At 40.1% G+C, this 16,263-nt stretch overlaps 1 protein-coding gene across 1 annotated transcript in view; it reads right to left on the bottom strand.

Moving 5' to 3' along the window:
• utrn (utrophin) overlaps positions 1-16,263 on the bottom strand; it is a 686,012-nt gene that overhangs the window by 242,950 nt on the left and 426,799 nt on the right. The gene's annotated exons all lie outside the window — the stretch shown is intronic.

Here is a 16,263-nt window from a genome sequence, read left to right as displayed (position 1 = left end):
CTCATTCTCAAGAGATGACTTGTGGTGAGTTTAACCTGAAGGTCACTATGCCCCAGGCAAAGGCTTAAGTTGAAAAGTTGGAAATTGCATGGTAACCTCAGCCAGTGCAGGAATTAAATCCTGGTTTTGGCATCACTCATAAACTAGCTGCCCAGCCAACTAAGCTAACCAAATTCCATTGTGTTCATCGATACTTGTACAATTAGTGGCACTCAAGGCTTGAAGCTACATTTGCACAGATTGCAGATAAGGATACAAAATTCAAGCTATGGAGGTAAGATGCAGTCAAAATTAGAGAATCCCATGTCGTGCAATGGAACTCAGGCATCTAACTGAATTGAGTGAACTTTAACATGCTGTAAAAATAAATGACACGATAACTCCAATGAAAAAGGATTTTATTTTTAAAAGCTCCACTTTACTGAAGTTGTCAGAGTAAAAACCCTTTAAGTATTAAAGTTACCTGTAGGTATAAATTCATATACAGCTGAGAAAGGGGTGGCACAGTGGTTAGCACTGCTGCCTCACAAAGCTTTGCTCTATTCACTGCATTATGGTAAATGCTGGATCTGAAATTTACTTGCAAATGTTTTTTCATCAGTAATAATCTGTCCAGTCAGATGGGGTTACTGTATATTTCCTGTGCATTCCATATAAGCAAAGAATCACAGAGTGAAAGGATTTCTTTGTGTGTTTTGTCAAACGCCCTACTCCGCATCCCCGGAGGGCAGGTGGGGTGAGGTGCTCTTCAGCGAGTCGTTGTGGACTTGATGGGCTGAATGGACTGTTTCCACACTGTGGCAAAAGTGAGGACTGCAGACTGTAGGGATTCTACAAATAGTTGAGGCTTAAACACAAATTTTTGCAGAATTGCACTATAATATGTGCCCATAATTTTTGCTCTCAATCCCCTTCCATGCCATGATGTTGAATGGTGGAACAGACTCGATGAGTTGAATGGCTTACTTATGCTCCCAGAACTGATGTTGGTATGGTCTTCCATTCTCCCTATTTCCTAACCAGACCAATAAATTGCCTTTGCTCCCATGAACTCATCCTCACCGACCTAAGTTTCCAGTTCACCAGTGTTATCGATTTTTAACATCTTATCTTTGATTAAATCCCTTTATGAGATCAGTCTGGAGGGGATTATGGTGTTGAAGGTGGACTGTAGTCGATGAGCAAGATCTGACATAGGTGTCCTTGTTGTCCAGATGTCCCTGAGATAAGTGCAGGACTAGGGAAATGGCATCCACTTTGGACCTGTTACATTGGGAGGCAGATTGTAGAGGATCGAGGTAGGCTGGGAGATGAGAGTTGATGTAGGCTATAACCAGCCTCTTGAAGTACTTCATGATTCTGCAGGTCAGAGCTACTGGGTGGGAGTCATTAAGGTATAGACAAAAATGCAAAATAAAGCAGGCAACTTTTTTTCAAACAGAGTTGTGTTCACTGAGTTTTTGGAGAGGCCTACATGTGGATGGCTCAAAGTTGTTTTCCCTAAAATTTATACACCAGAAGAAATTATACACATGGAAGGGCAGTTTTTTTTAACATCACTAAAGAGATTTTTTAAAATCGTGGAGAAGAGAGGTTTTTTTTGAAACAGAGTTGTGCTTATGGAGCTTTCGGAGAGGCCAATACGTAGATGACTCTGGAGTGAGACTGTTTTAAAATCAGACGATTGTTAGCTGTCTTCTGACCTACTTCAGTTGTCATTTTTAATTCAATTGTTCAGCGAAGTGGTTGATTTTATTTAAGATTTAATTTTTTTTATTTTCTGCATGTTTGATATCCTTTATGATGTGGAGGTGCCAGTGTTGGACTGGAGTGGACAAAGTTAAAAATCACACACCACCAGATTATAGTCCAACATGCTTATTTGGAAGTACTAGCTTTCAGAACACTGCTCCTTCGTCAGGTGGTTGTGGGGCAGGGTCATAAGACATAGAATTTATAGCAAAAGTTTACATTGTGATGTAACAGAAATTATATATTGAACAAACCTAGATTGCTCTTAAATCCTCATCTTTTAGAATGAGTTACAGGTTTCGGTTCATTAATATGTAAATCCAAGAACTTCTTTTAAGTCACATTCTCGAGATAACTTAAAAGGTTTATGAAAAAAGTGACATCTCAGCTCAGTGTATTAAAGGTGTGAGGTTAGACCCTGTCTGTATCCCAATCTTGAGTCAGACTAGTTTTATTCCCAAAGTAGGAATTTATAAAATATAACATGGATTAAATGCCTGCAGATTGTTTCTTTTTGAGCAAAATAGAATGTGTCTGCTAATACAATTCTGCAAATGCAAATTCACCCCCAGACTTACAGAATGGGTCACAACATTGGCCAAGTCACATGAATATCTGCTGCGTACATGGTGGGTGGTGTCCCCACATGTAATGGTCGTAACCATGTCGATACTCTGACACGTCTTGCAGTGGTTGCCATGTCAGGGTTGTACAGTATTGTGGTTGATGCTGTCCTAAAGGCTGTGCAGTTTGCTGCGAACAATGGTTCTGTTTAAGGTTTGGCGGTTGTTTAAAGGTGAGAAGTGGAGGCATGGGGAAGGTCTTGGCGAGGTGCTTATCCTCATCAATAATGTGTTACAAGCTGCAGAGAACATGGCGTAGTTTCTCTGCTCCTGGGAAGTACTGGACAACGAAGGATACCTTATCAGTTGCATCCCGTGTTTGTCTCCTGAGGAGGTCATTACATTTTCTTGCAGCGGCATGTCAGAACTGGCGATCAATGAATTGAGCACTGTACCCTACTCTTATGAGTGTGTCCTTCAGCACCTTCAGGTATCTATCACGTTTCTCCTCATCTGAACAGATCCTGTATATGCGGAGGGCTTGTCATATGTGTAACAAGAGTGCTGAAATGTCCAGTGTGACGAGGAATGTTCCGGTTCGACTAGTCCGTAGGTACTGAGTTTCTGTAAGAAATCTGTGGTGTTGCGACAGAAGCTGGGGGTCCTCTGTACATTACTCATCACAATGGATGTTTCAGCACTCTACACCAGCATCCTCCATGATGACAGCATCGCTGCATCTGCCTCAGTACTCAAAACCAGCAACTGCCAATCTCTGAGCATAACTCATCCACTTCATCCTCAAACACAACGTTTTCACCTTTGACAACTAGTTCTTCCTCCAGATACACGGAACAGCCATGGGAACTAAATTTGCTACCCAATATGACAACATTTTCATGAACAGGTTCAAACCAGACTTCTTTGCTGCACAGGACCTCCAGCCAGCACTATACACCAGGTATATTGACGATGTTAAAAATCACAATGCCAGTTTATAGTCCAACAGGTTTATTTGGAAGCACTAGCTTCCGGAGCACTGCTCCTTCATCAGACAGTTGTGGAGAATACGATTGTAAGACACAGAATTTATAGCAGAAGCTTACAGTGTGATGTAAATAAATTATATATTGAAAAAGACCTGGATTGTTTGTTAGGTCTCTCATCTTTTAGAATGACCATGTTGGTTTCAGTTCTTTCATATGTAAATCGCAAAGCTTTGTAAAAGTTACATTCTCGAGTGAACTTTAACAATTGGTGTCATGTCGGCCCAGGTAATGTATTGAAGGTGTTAGCTTCCGTGTGAGGCTGTGTAACTAAGGTCAGACTGATTCTAATCTAAAAAACGGATTTACAGAATCTTACATGGATTCATGCAGTTTTTGAGCAAAGTACAATGTAAAATGCAGAATTTTACATTTTGGCCATTCAGCCTCGGATCTTCGGGTGACCAAGGTAGACTTCGGGATATGCAACAATGCAGAGTGGCTGAGCAGAGGCTGATAGCCAAGTTCGGTACCGATGGGGATGGCCTCAACTGGTTCCTTGGGTTCATATCATAGTACAGGTGATCCCACTACATTATACATACATACACATACACACACACACACATTCTCTCTCTCTCTCACTCCCACTATCACACACACACACTCTCTTGCATACATGCACACACGTAAACCACCCACATTCTCACCCTCTCACAGGCTTATACTCCATCACACTCATGCACACATGCAAAAACAAACGTTCACATGCACTCACACTCATGCACACACACACACATATAAGGCTATGGGGTGAATTTGCAGTTGCAGAATTGTATTTGCAGACACATTCTATATTGCTCAAAATCTGCAGGCAGTCAATCCATATAACATTTTATAAATTCCTACTTCGGGAATAGATCCAGTCTGGCTCAAGATTGGGATACAGAGAGACTCTAACCTCACACCTTTAATGCATTATCTGAGCTGAGATGTCAATTTTTTAAATATAAAACCTTAAGTTATCTCGAGAATGTGACTTAAAAGTAGTTCTGGGATTTACATATTAATGGACCAAAACATCGCTACTTGCGGAGCGATTCAGAGAGCACCTCTGGGCCACCCGGACGAACCAACCCAACCACCCTGTAGCACAGCATTTCAACTCCCCCTCCCACTCCACCGAAGATATGCAGGTCATTGGACTCATCCACCGCCAAACCACAACAACGCGACGGTCGGAGGAGGAGCGTCTTATCTTCCGACTGGGAACCCTCCAACCACAGGGGATGAACTTGGACTTCACCAGTTTCTTCATCCCCCCTCCCCCCACCTTGTCTCAGCCGAATCCCTCCAGCCCGGCACCGCCTTCCTGACCTGCAGTCTTCTTCTTGACCTCTCCGCCTCCATCCTACTCCGACCTATCACCCTCACCTTGACCTCTTTCCACCTATCACATTTCCAACGCCCCTCCTCCAAGTCCCTCCTCCCTACCTTTTATCTTCTCCTGCTGAACACTCTCTGCTCATTCCTGAAGAAGGGCCTGTGCCCGAAACGTCGAATCTCCTGTTCCCTGGATGCTGCCTGACCTGCTGTGCTGTTCCAGCAATAAAGTTTCAACCAAAACTTGTAACCCATTCAAAAAGACGAAAGATTTAACAGCAATCGGGGTCTATTCAATATATCGTTTCAGTTACATGACACAGTGGTCTTTTGCTATAAATCCTGTGTCTTGTGATCCTGCTCCACAGCTACCTGATGAAGGAGCAGTGCTCTGAAAGCTTGTACTTCCAAATAAACCTGTTGGACTATAACCTGGTACTATGTGATTTTTAACTTTGATAATCTTTGGGTAAGGAAAGGTAGTTTGTTCATTTAGATACAAGATTCTATTGAAAGCTGCTTCTTTTTAGGCTTAATGTCATTTGAGGGCATAGAAGAGGCACAGAGTTACTTGTTTGGTAATTTAGAGAAGTGATTACACAGCAGCATCAGTCAGATAGATCAATGACTGTCAGGAAAGGTGAGAAGGCCGTTTCGAAGTCTCCTGTAGCTATTCCTTTTATCAAATAGATATTTAGTTTTGAGTACAATTTAAATAGATAGTCTTTCAAAGGAAAATAGAACAGGCAATCAGTTCTCGGGCTGAATCTTGTGTTAGGCCGGGTTTGAGAAAATTTAAAAGAATAATTGTTATAAAGGACTGTCCTGTCAAGGGCACAGACAGGAGGTTCTGCAGCAGCAAGCGTGAATCTAAGGTAGTATATTGCTTTTGTGGTGCCAGGATTAAGGGCATCTCAAAAAGACTGAAGCATATTGTTATAGGGGAGAGTGAACCTCAAAAGTGGTCATCCCCGGTGCCAATCACAAATGAGTGGAGGAGTAAAAGGATAAAGGGGAGAAATCAATGGCTGAAGATGTGGTGTGATGTTCAGGGATTCAGATTCTTGGATCATTGGGATCTCTTCTGGGGCAGAAAAGACTTGTTCAAAAAGAATGGATTTCACCTGAACTGGAAAGGTAACAATATCCTAGTGGGGAGATTTGCTAGTTCTATGGAGAGGGCACAGTGGAGATATCCTAAGTAATGCAGCACATAGAAAGACAGATGAAGATGGTTATAAATCTGAAAAGAACAAGTTAATTAGATAAGACAGAGCTGAGCAAGTCAGAGAATGAAGTAACTCTGAAGAATCTAATGGAGAGCTGGATTCAAATACAACCATGGTAACTCGTGGAATTTAAAGTCAATTCATAAATCTGGAATTGAAAATCTGGTCTCAGCGATGATGACCATCTGGTTCACTGATGTTCTTTAGAGAAGGAAATCTGCCATCTTCACTGGACTGGTCGATATGGAACTCCAGAATCTTAAAGGACTCTTAACTGCTTTCTCAAATTGTTACTCAGTTCAAGGGGCAATTAGGGATAAGCAACAAAAGCTAGCCTTGCCAGTGATAAATACAACGCATGAAAGATTAAAGAAGTCTAAAGATTAAAGATTATTCCATCAGATAGATACCAGTTCTGATGGTGAAATACTGCATCATCTTCATCATGTTCAGAGAATTAGAAATATATAGAGATTTACAGGTGTGTAAATGCCACTGTACCACCACTTTAAAGTCCAACTTCACAAATAAAGGTTTCAGCCCTGATGCTGATTCCTCTAAGACTCCTGCTCCTGAGCAGTTCTGAGCACTCATCATCCTGTGGTTAGATCAGAACATATATTTTAAGAAAACACTGTGCCAGGATTAGGTAAGTGATTCATCCTGTACTAAAACTATTTTTGCATTGTGCAAAACTTGTGCTAGGACTCATGGCTGCAGGCATAGACGTGCTAATAGGTCTTCCTGGCAGCCATTCATTTCGCTTGCAGCCAGCTGTATGATGCCTATCCTTAAAGAACTAGCTCATCAGCTTAGTTCCATAAATGCAAAGAAAAAATTGAGAAAAGTAGTTGCAGGAAAGTCGTGTATCAACTCTGGTCTCTAATAACTGAATGTAAGAGCGACTAAAACCTTGTGTATCAAGCATTTTTTAATGTAATTTAAATAAAATGTATTCTGAAAAGGAAAGTAATCTTTGATGAATAGTAGATGCGTTTCGCATACTTTTAAAATTTAACCCTTGTTCAGAAGAAAAGCACATTTTTCATATATTATGCAGTATGACCAGTATTATAAATGGACATTTCTCATTTTTGCTGATTACTGAGACATTATTTAACTTCATCATCTATATGTATGACAAGGTTATTCATTCAGTAGTCAGAAAGCAATGTCTAAATTGACTGCTCAGAACAGTGTCCTGTTATCAGCCTTGTCTGTGCCATATACAATAACTTGAATTCAAATAAGATTTACTAAAGTGAGTTCAACTTTGGATACGTTCCTGTAAATACTTGATTAATTAACACATCACTAGATTCAATAGAATATGGAGATGTATTCGCTTGGCATTGTATATTTCAAGAAAAATTTCTGTATGTGTCCATAGTCTCAATGCAAATGTTTCCAGACCATTATTGATGCAGCATTTTAAGGTCCAGCTATCACATATGTACAATGAGAAAGCGCTGTTTTTAAAAGAAAAGCATTTGAAAGCGTGGCTGCAGTTTTGAAAGCAAGTGACCTGTTGCAGACATCATGTAAACAACTAATTTCAGTTTGAGTTGCAAAATAAAAACAAAACAGGGTTGTTACACTCCTTTTAATAGGTCCAGTGGTTAGCACTGCTGCCTCACAGTGCAAGATACTTGGGTTCAATTCTAGCCTCAGTCAACTGTTAGTGTGGAATTTTCACATTCTCCCTATATCTGTGTGAATTTGCTCTGGGTGCTCTGGTTTCCTCCCACAGTCCAAAGATATAAGTGGAGGTGGACTGGTTATGCTAAATTGCCCATAGTGTCCAGGAATGTGCAGGCTTAGGTGGATTAGCCATAGGAAATGTACAATTTCAGGGACCCAGGTCTTTTTCAATATAGAATTTCAGTTACATCACACTGTAAACTTTTGCTATAAATTCTGTGTTTTACCATCTTATTCTCCACAACCGCCTGATGAAGGAGCAGTGCTCCGAAACCTTGTGCTTTCAAATAAACCTGTTGGACTACAAACCTGGTCTTGTATGATTTTTAACTTTGTATACCCCAGTCCAACACCAGCATCTCCAAATCAATATTTTCTCTTTTTTTTATTTCAGATTTCTAACATCTGCAGTATGTTTCCTTTATTAAATAAAGATAAACTGTTCCTGCTCATAAATGAATTGAGAACTAGGGGGCACAGTTTAAAAGCGTTTTGCAAAAGAAACATATAAAGAGGTGAGAAAGAACTTTTCTTTAAACTGAATAGTTAGGATCTGGAATGTACTGCCTGGAAGTGTGAAGGAGGCAGGTTCAATTGAGGTATTCAAGAGGGCATTTTATGATTATTTAAACAGAAACAATATGCAAGATTACGAGGAAAAGGCAGAAGATTGGCATTAAGTCAAATGTTCAGACAGCCAATGCAGGCATGATGGGCCAAATGGCTAACTCCTATACTGTAACAATTGTACAATCCAATCATTTGATACAATTTGTAAAATAATGTACTAATTTTTAAAAATCCAAAATGCAGTACTTTAAACTTATCCATGCAAAATTTTAGTTGCTAGTATGACATCCTTGTACATATACAAATGTATTTTCTAATTTCTGATCTCAGATTTAGTCACACCCTCCCCTCCACCAGTTTGTCATTGTGAGAGAATTTAAAAATGAGTTCACATTAAACCTATGAGACCATGCTATTTGTGGTAACTACAAATAATCAGGATTTCAACACCCATTCCTCAGACACCCCATCATGTACTCTAACCAGCTCCAATCTTGACGCTACTCCTCAAATGAGAACTTGCTGCTTCAACCAATTTCAATCCATTCTTGTGTTTTGTTTTAATTCCACCACATTGAGCTTCAACAGCCCTGTTATGTGGAACTTTATTTAAGTTTCTTTTTAAAGCCTAGGTATATCTGCTATTACATGTGTTTCATGAATGCAAATTGGCTGTAATACAATTAACGAATTGTGAGCGCTGTTTGGATAATGCAAACTTTCTACTGTACAGAAATAGCGATCTTCCAGAGCATGATTTTCTGTAGTGCGGGGTGCACAACTGTCATGTTATACCTGAATATCAAATCAGCTATAATCTAAATGAATAGCAAAACAGATTCGTGGGTCCAAATAACCTTAAACTATTTGTGGCTTGGAATTTCCACAGTCTACCTGGGTTGTCACTTCCCTTAAAGGTCAAACTGGTTGGTCAGCCAGGATTGCTCCATTCCAAACATCCATACTGGCCAATGTTAATTAGGTTAGCTGTTAGAAACCATGAAGTACACTCCTAATGATCATTTCTTGTATTTTACTCAGAACTTGATTAAGTGTAAAAGATTTTAAGTTTTCTGGATCTTCATTTGAAAGTTAGCTTGTTTCAAATTTGCAAAACCAAGATCTTCCCAGAATATAATGTCCGTTTAACAATTACCAGCACCTCAAAAATAAAATCCCTTGTCTCCCTCAACACCTGGAATACATGCTATTAAAGCCACTTTCAGAACAAAAGACTGCATTCTGAACAAAGCTTTGGGTTAATGGAAAGTATTTTATTTAAAGAACGTACTATCTTCTGAAACTCTTCGCCTTGCTTTCCTCTTTTCATCTCTAAATTGATGGATTGCCACAGCAGATATATTGAGATCAGGAACCAGAGACAAGTGTGATCGTCATCATTATTATCCCAGAGTCCAACAGACTAGCTACTCCTAATGTTGAGATGATTTAACCTGGCCCCCAATTATTAGTTCAATCCAGAACTCTTTTGTTATAAACAGACAAGATATTTTAATCACATCAGGAGCAGATTAAATGCAATCAGTTATTTTAACACACTCTCATCAGTTTTATTTTTTTGTTGTTGTTACTTCATTACTATGCATTATTTCTTTATTGCATCAGGAGCCAGGAAACCAACAAATCATCTGATGTACGCTATCACTTGCAAGTATGTACCTCAAACCAGGTTCAATCTTGATTTTCTCTCTCCTTCTAATTTCAGGAATCCCAGTGTTTCTTTGCCTTGCAACTGACCGATCAGTGTTTAAGCATATTGTTTTTCATACAGCAAAACATTACTTTTGAGCATAATATCCCCAAAATATGAATCTAGCAAATTAACTCAGGCTGATACAAAGCAGGAGCCACAAGAAATTTTAGTGGTGTATGCCAGCTGGAATTGTCAGAATTGACAGTGCGGTTCTGGAAAAGCACAGCCGGTCAGGCAGCATCTGAGGAGCAGGAGAATCAACGTTTCGGGCATGAGCCCTTCATCAGGAATCCTTATGCCCAAAACGTCGATTCTCCTGTTCCTTGAATGCTGCCTGACCAGCTGTGCTTTTCCAGCAACACACTCTCGACTCTGATCTCCAGCATCTGCAGTCCTCCCTTTCTCCTAGCTAGAATTATCACATTAGTAACTCTTATTACAATTGCTAGCAGACTCTTGACACCCTCCAGGCATTGTTTAGAGAATCCTTTCTTCCAATTACTGTGTTAACAAGCAAAATCAGAAAGTGGAATTGAATTCTATTTGTGTCAAATTTCAGAAGTACATTGGATTTGATGGTAAAGAAAGAGACTAAATCAGATACAACAGCCTCAGATAATCAGACAAGTTTTACTTGAACTAACTAAAGTATCCAAGGGAAAGCACAGCACCAACCAAAGACGACTGCCAAACTACACAATCAAAAAACAAGCAGAATTTAAGATAAGGAAAGCCATGATTAAACTGCTCTCAAGAGAATGAGCCTTGAGAACTCCATCCAGTTGGCACTGGGATACAGGGAAAAATCCAAGGAGCAGGAGAATCAACGTTTCGGACATAAGCCCTTCTTCAGGAATGAGGAGGTGTGCCAAGCAGGCTAAGATAAAAGTTAGGGAGGAGGGACTTGGAGGAGGGGCGTTGGGAATGCGATAGGTGGAAGGAGGTTAAGGTGAGGGTGATAGGCCAGAGAGGGGGTGGGGGTGGAGAAGTCGGGAGGAAGATTGCAGGTCAATTGCAATCTTCTTCCCAACCTCTCCGTCCCCACCCCCTCTCCGGCCTATCACCCTCACCTTAACCTCCTTCCACCTATCGCATTCCCAACGCCTCTCTCCCAAGTCCCTCCTCCCTACCTTTTATATTAGCCTGCTTGGCACACCTGCCTCATTCCTGAAGAAGGGCTTATGCCTGAAACGTCGATTCTCCTGCTCCTTGGATGCTGCCTGACCTGCTGTGCTTTTCCAGCAACACATTTTTCAGCTCTGATCTCCAGTATCTGCAGTCCTCACTTTCTCCTACAGGGAAAAATGCCAAGTCTGGAGGAACAGCACAGCATACCCACAAAGCAATTCAGATTGTTAAAGGCTTGCTTTTTAAGAAATTAAAGAAGTTTGACTTTACTGCTTACAAACTGGCTGGTGAAAACAAATCAGGCATTTCTAAGAGAAGGTTTAACTTCAACAACATATGCTCTGAAGAACCAAAACAACAAAACAAAATTTAAAAATCAGGTGAATTTATTTCACTATGCTCTTTAATGTACAAGTGTTTTGTTTGTCAGTTTCTAAACAAAAGGCAAGATATAAAACGGCTGTCTACATACAAAGATTTTCATTATGTTTTCATATTTAGCCAGAATATATTATTTATTAGAGGATTAAATTAGTCTTTTATGACAAAGCTGCTCATAATGTTTGTCTAAATTGCAACAGGTTAACACTTTGGTAATGCTGGATGTGCAGAAATGCAAATTTTGTGATATTACTAAACATAATCATTGTGCTCATCCATTTACAAACCAAATGTTTTCAAAGATATTCTGCACAACTAAAAAAAAATCTCTTAATTACTGCATGTTTAATCTTTCAGGGTAATGCTTCTAAATAGTTTGTTTTTGCAAGTTATAATTTTCAAATCAGATGGAGAGCAACAGTATTTCCTACAACACAAGTATTTCCTCTAAGTATTTCCAAACAACACAAAGACAGATTTGATCTTTTTTTGTGGAACAGAAGCAGAACAGTTGCTGTCAGTCTCCGAATGTCAGAGTCTCTCGGGTAATCTGACAGCATACCCACTACAACATGACTCTCAAGGCTCTACACAAATCAAATCTTCTCATTACTTCTATTTATTTTTTGCAAATATTTGTACAGAAGAGAATTTTACAATCAGACTAGTTGAATCAATTACTTTAGAGAAAAGCTGACAACGAACACAGAGCACACAGGCCTGACAAATTATTTAGGTCTCTGCCTACAAGTTCTAACTATTTCTTCATGAGAACCATAAAATACTAGATTTATGAATCACTAGATTTCCTTGACTACCTTCGTAATAAAACACATATAAATCAAAATCATGGAATTTCCTCTCTAATGACATTGCGTGTCTACCGACATCATATGGACAGCAGTGGTTTAAGAAGGCAACTCACCACCACCTTCTCAAGTGCAACTAGGGACAGGTAGCGAATGCTGACCCAGCTAGTTGCCCATATCGCACAAGCGAATAAAAATTGTATACTGAAATAAAGGCACACAGTAGTAAGTCTAACCTCAGGTGAGCAAACCATTCGAAGCAATTCCGAGGAACAGAATTCATCTGCACTCAGAGACAGGACAGTCATGGTTTTGTTGAGGGGAGGTCATGTCTGACCAACTTGATTTAATTTTTCGAAGAGGTAACCAGTTATACAGACAAGGGCATTGTATTTGATGCAGTCTACTTGGGCTTCAGCAAGGCTTTTGATAATATCCTGCATGGGAGACTGAATGTGAAGAGTCCTACTCTCTCAGGAAATTTGGCTATTTGGATCCAGAATTGGTTGAATAACAGGAAACAGAGATGACGTTTGAGGGGTGTTTTGGTGGCTGGAAGCATGTGTTCAGTGGGGTTCTGCAGGGATCAGTTTTGGAGCCGTTGCTGTTAATGGTATGCATGAACAATTTAGAGTTGTGTGCAGTGAGGTTGATCAGTAAGCTCGCTCAGTAAGCTCGCAGATGGTAGAAAAATTGGTGGGGTGGTAAAATAGTGAGGAGGCTAGCTTTAGATTACAGGAGGATATAGGCAGGCTGGTCAGATTGGATGATCAGTGGTAAAAGGAATTCAACCTGGATACATGTGAGATGATGCACTTCAGCTGGACAAATAAGGCATAGGAAGACATGATGAAAGGTGGGATTCTGGAAAGCTCAGAGGATTCCAGGATCTTTGATGTCCACTGGTACCTGAAGGTATCAGGTCAGGTGGATAAAGTAATTTAGAAGACACAAGGGATACTTGGGAGAAAATGAGGACTGCAGGTGCTGGAGATCAGAGTCGAGATTGTGGTGCTGGAAAAATGGATTAGACAGTATCTGAGGAACAGGAGAATCAACATTTTGGGCATAATCCTTTCACCAGGAATTTTCCCTTCTTCCTGATGAAAGTCTTGGACCCAAAATATCGATTCATCTGCTCCTTGGATGCTGCCTGACCTGTTGGGCTTTTGCAGCACCACACTCAGAAGGGATACTTATCTTTGCTAGCCAGGCATCGAGTTTAAGAGCGGGGGTGGTGGTGGGGGGTGGGTGGGGGTGGGGGTGTTTGTGTTATGCTGGAACTGTACAAAACTTAGGCTACAGTTAGTGTAATGTGCACAGTTCTGAAATAACAGGCGTGTACAGGACATAACTACAGGGGAACATTGACGAGGATGTTGTCCTAGGTGGAGACATAGGTTTAAGATACAGGGCATGAGGTTTGGAAGGGATGAGAGGAAAATCATTTTCACCACGAAGGTAATGGGAATTTGGTACTCATTGCCAGTAAGGGAGGTTGAGGCAGAAATCCTCATAAGATTTAAGAACTATTAAGGTGTGCACTTGCTATGCCAAAGCATTCAAGGCAATGGACCAAATGCCGTAAAATAGAATTAGAATAGTCTGGTGGTTCTTTTCCACTGACACAGACTCAATGGGTGAAAGGGCCATTATCTGTGCTGGAGACCTCTATGAGACTAGAATCAGCTCATGAGCATAATAGGTTATTCATAATAATAATAATTTTGGTTGAAGACATTGATTGAAAAATTCAAGTTCTACTACCGAACATGTCCATTTCAAGAAAATAGCTCAGTACGATGCCCCAAGTGAGCAGTGATTGGAGAAAAGGATTTAATCTTATTACCGTTAGATACTGTTTCAACAAATCTCCTGTGCCATGTTAATGCTAATTGGAATGTATGTAATGGATTATAAAGTAATTTGAATGAAAGAGGGAGCACAAGGCAGGAATATGGGTATAAGTTAAGTAGTTGAGATTATTTTAGGGACACAGATTTACCAAGCTTTCACTGGACAAAGAGTTCACTAAAGATGGTAGTCACAAATCTGTAAACATGATTGGCTCAAAAACAATCAGCTCAGGATCACACTGTATGCTAAACTAAACCTTTTAACATTTTTGACACATGCAATACAATTCAACTGAGAGCTATCACTGTTTCCAGAAATATATACAGATATGACTGTAAAAACTGCACAGCTCTGAATAAAGGTTAATCAAATCACTACATTTCCTTGAACATAGAGCCATAGAGTGAGAGTCATACAGCACAGAAACAGTTCATGCCAAACATAATCCGAAACAAAACTAGTCCTTTCTGCCTGCTCCTGGTCTATATCCCTCCATACCTTTCCTACTCATGTGTCCATCCAAATATCTTTTAAATGTTGTAATTGTATCCACATCCACCATTTCCTCAGGAAGTTAAATGACAACTTGACTAAAATTATCTGCATTGCACAAGAGCTAGTTATAAGTCAAAACTCCCATTCATATGACAATATCATGCCACCGATAAAACAGCTCAGAATCACAAGACACAGATTAATATTGAATGACCCAGGTAACAGGGGAGGGGGGGGTTGAGTGTAGAATTTTAACGGAGCTATACAAATTGTACTAAAGGTTGTGCTAGGTTATGTAAATTAATGTTATGATGGGAACAGCATGGATTCCTAACTCCATGTGGCTGAAGTTAATGTTCTTTCGTGTCAAAAATCCAAACATTAACCTCAGATCCAGTGATACAGATAGTAATGAATGTTGTGATGTTCAGTAGATATACACGATCACAATCATTCGTGCTATCAAACAGCACTTCCTAGACAATAACCTGCTCACTGATGCCCATTTTGGGTCCCACCAGGGACACTGTTGCTCCTAACGTTATTACAATTTTGGTCCAAACATGGACAAAAGCTGAATTCCAAAGCTGAAGCAAAAATAACTCCTCTTGACATCAAGGCAGCATTTGATTCAGCTTGGCATCAAGGAACCCTCAGAAAACTGGAGTCAATGGGAATCAGGTGGGAAATGCTTCACCAGCTGTAGATGTGGACAGCAAAAGGGAGGACAAATGTGGCTGTTGAAGGTCAATCAGTTCAGTCCCAGGTCATCGCTGCAGAGTTCCTCAGTATAGGGTCCTAGATCTAACTAGCTTCAGCTGCTTTATCAATGGACATAAATTCCTTCACAAAGTCAAAAGTGGACATGGTGACTGATGACTGCAGTCCATGTCCAGATGTAGAAAAATCTGGGCCACATTCACACTAGGACTGATAAGTGATAAGAAAGGTATGCACCACAAATGTGTCAGGCAATGACAATCTCTAATGAGGAAGAATCTAAATCTCTTTACTTGACATTCAATTGTATTATCATCATTGAACTCCACCACGATCAACATCCTTGGGGTAACAATTGACTTGAAATTCAACTGGATCAGCCATATAAATACTATGGCTAAATAAAGATTGTCAGAGACTGAAAATTCTATGTCAAGTAACTCACCTGCTGTCTCCCTAAGGCTCGTCATCCATCTATACAATATGGTTAGATGACACTAGGTTATGGTCCAACAGGTTTATTTGAAATCACAAGCTTTCAGAGCATTGCCCCTTCATCACCTGATTGTGAAAGCTTGTGTTTTCAAATAAACCTGTTGGGCTATAACCTGGTGTTGTCTGATTTCTGACCTTGATCACCCCAGTCCAACACCAGCACCTCCACATTATAATATATGATAGAGCATTCAAGAAGTTCAGCACAACACTCTTTTCGTCAATATTCACATTGGAAAAGGGCAATGTTAGTGAGAATACAGAGATACAGGCAACAAGATTAAATGACATTGAGGGTTGCCAAAGACGAGGTTTTAGCAGTTTTGGAAGATCCGAAAATAGTTAAGATGAGATTCATCCTCGGATTCTCTGGGAAGCCAGGGAAGAGATTGTAGAGCCTTTGCCTTCAATCTTTATGTCATCATTGTTGACGGGAGTAGTGCCGGAAGACTGTTCCCTTGTTTAAGATGGAGAGTCAGG

This window comes from Chiloscyllium plagiosum, unplaced genomic scaffold, assembly GCF_037043375.1.
Source record: "Chiloscyllium plagiosum isolate Xiang-an unplaced genomic scaffold, Cpla_swu_hap1 HiC_scaffold_10, whole genome shotgun sequence".
Lineage (NCBI taxonomy): Eukaryota > Metazoa > Chordata > Chondrichthyes > Orectolobiformes > Hemiscylliidae > Chiloscyllium > Chiloscyllium plagiosum.
The sequence above is the reverse complement of the archived record's forward strand: the minus strand, read 5'-3'. Positions and strand labels throughout refer to the sequence as shown.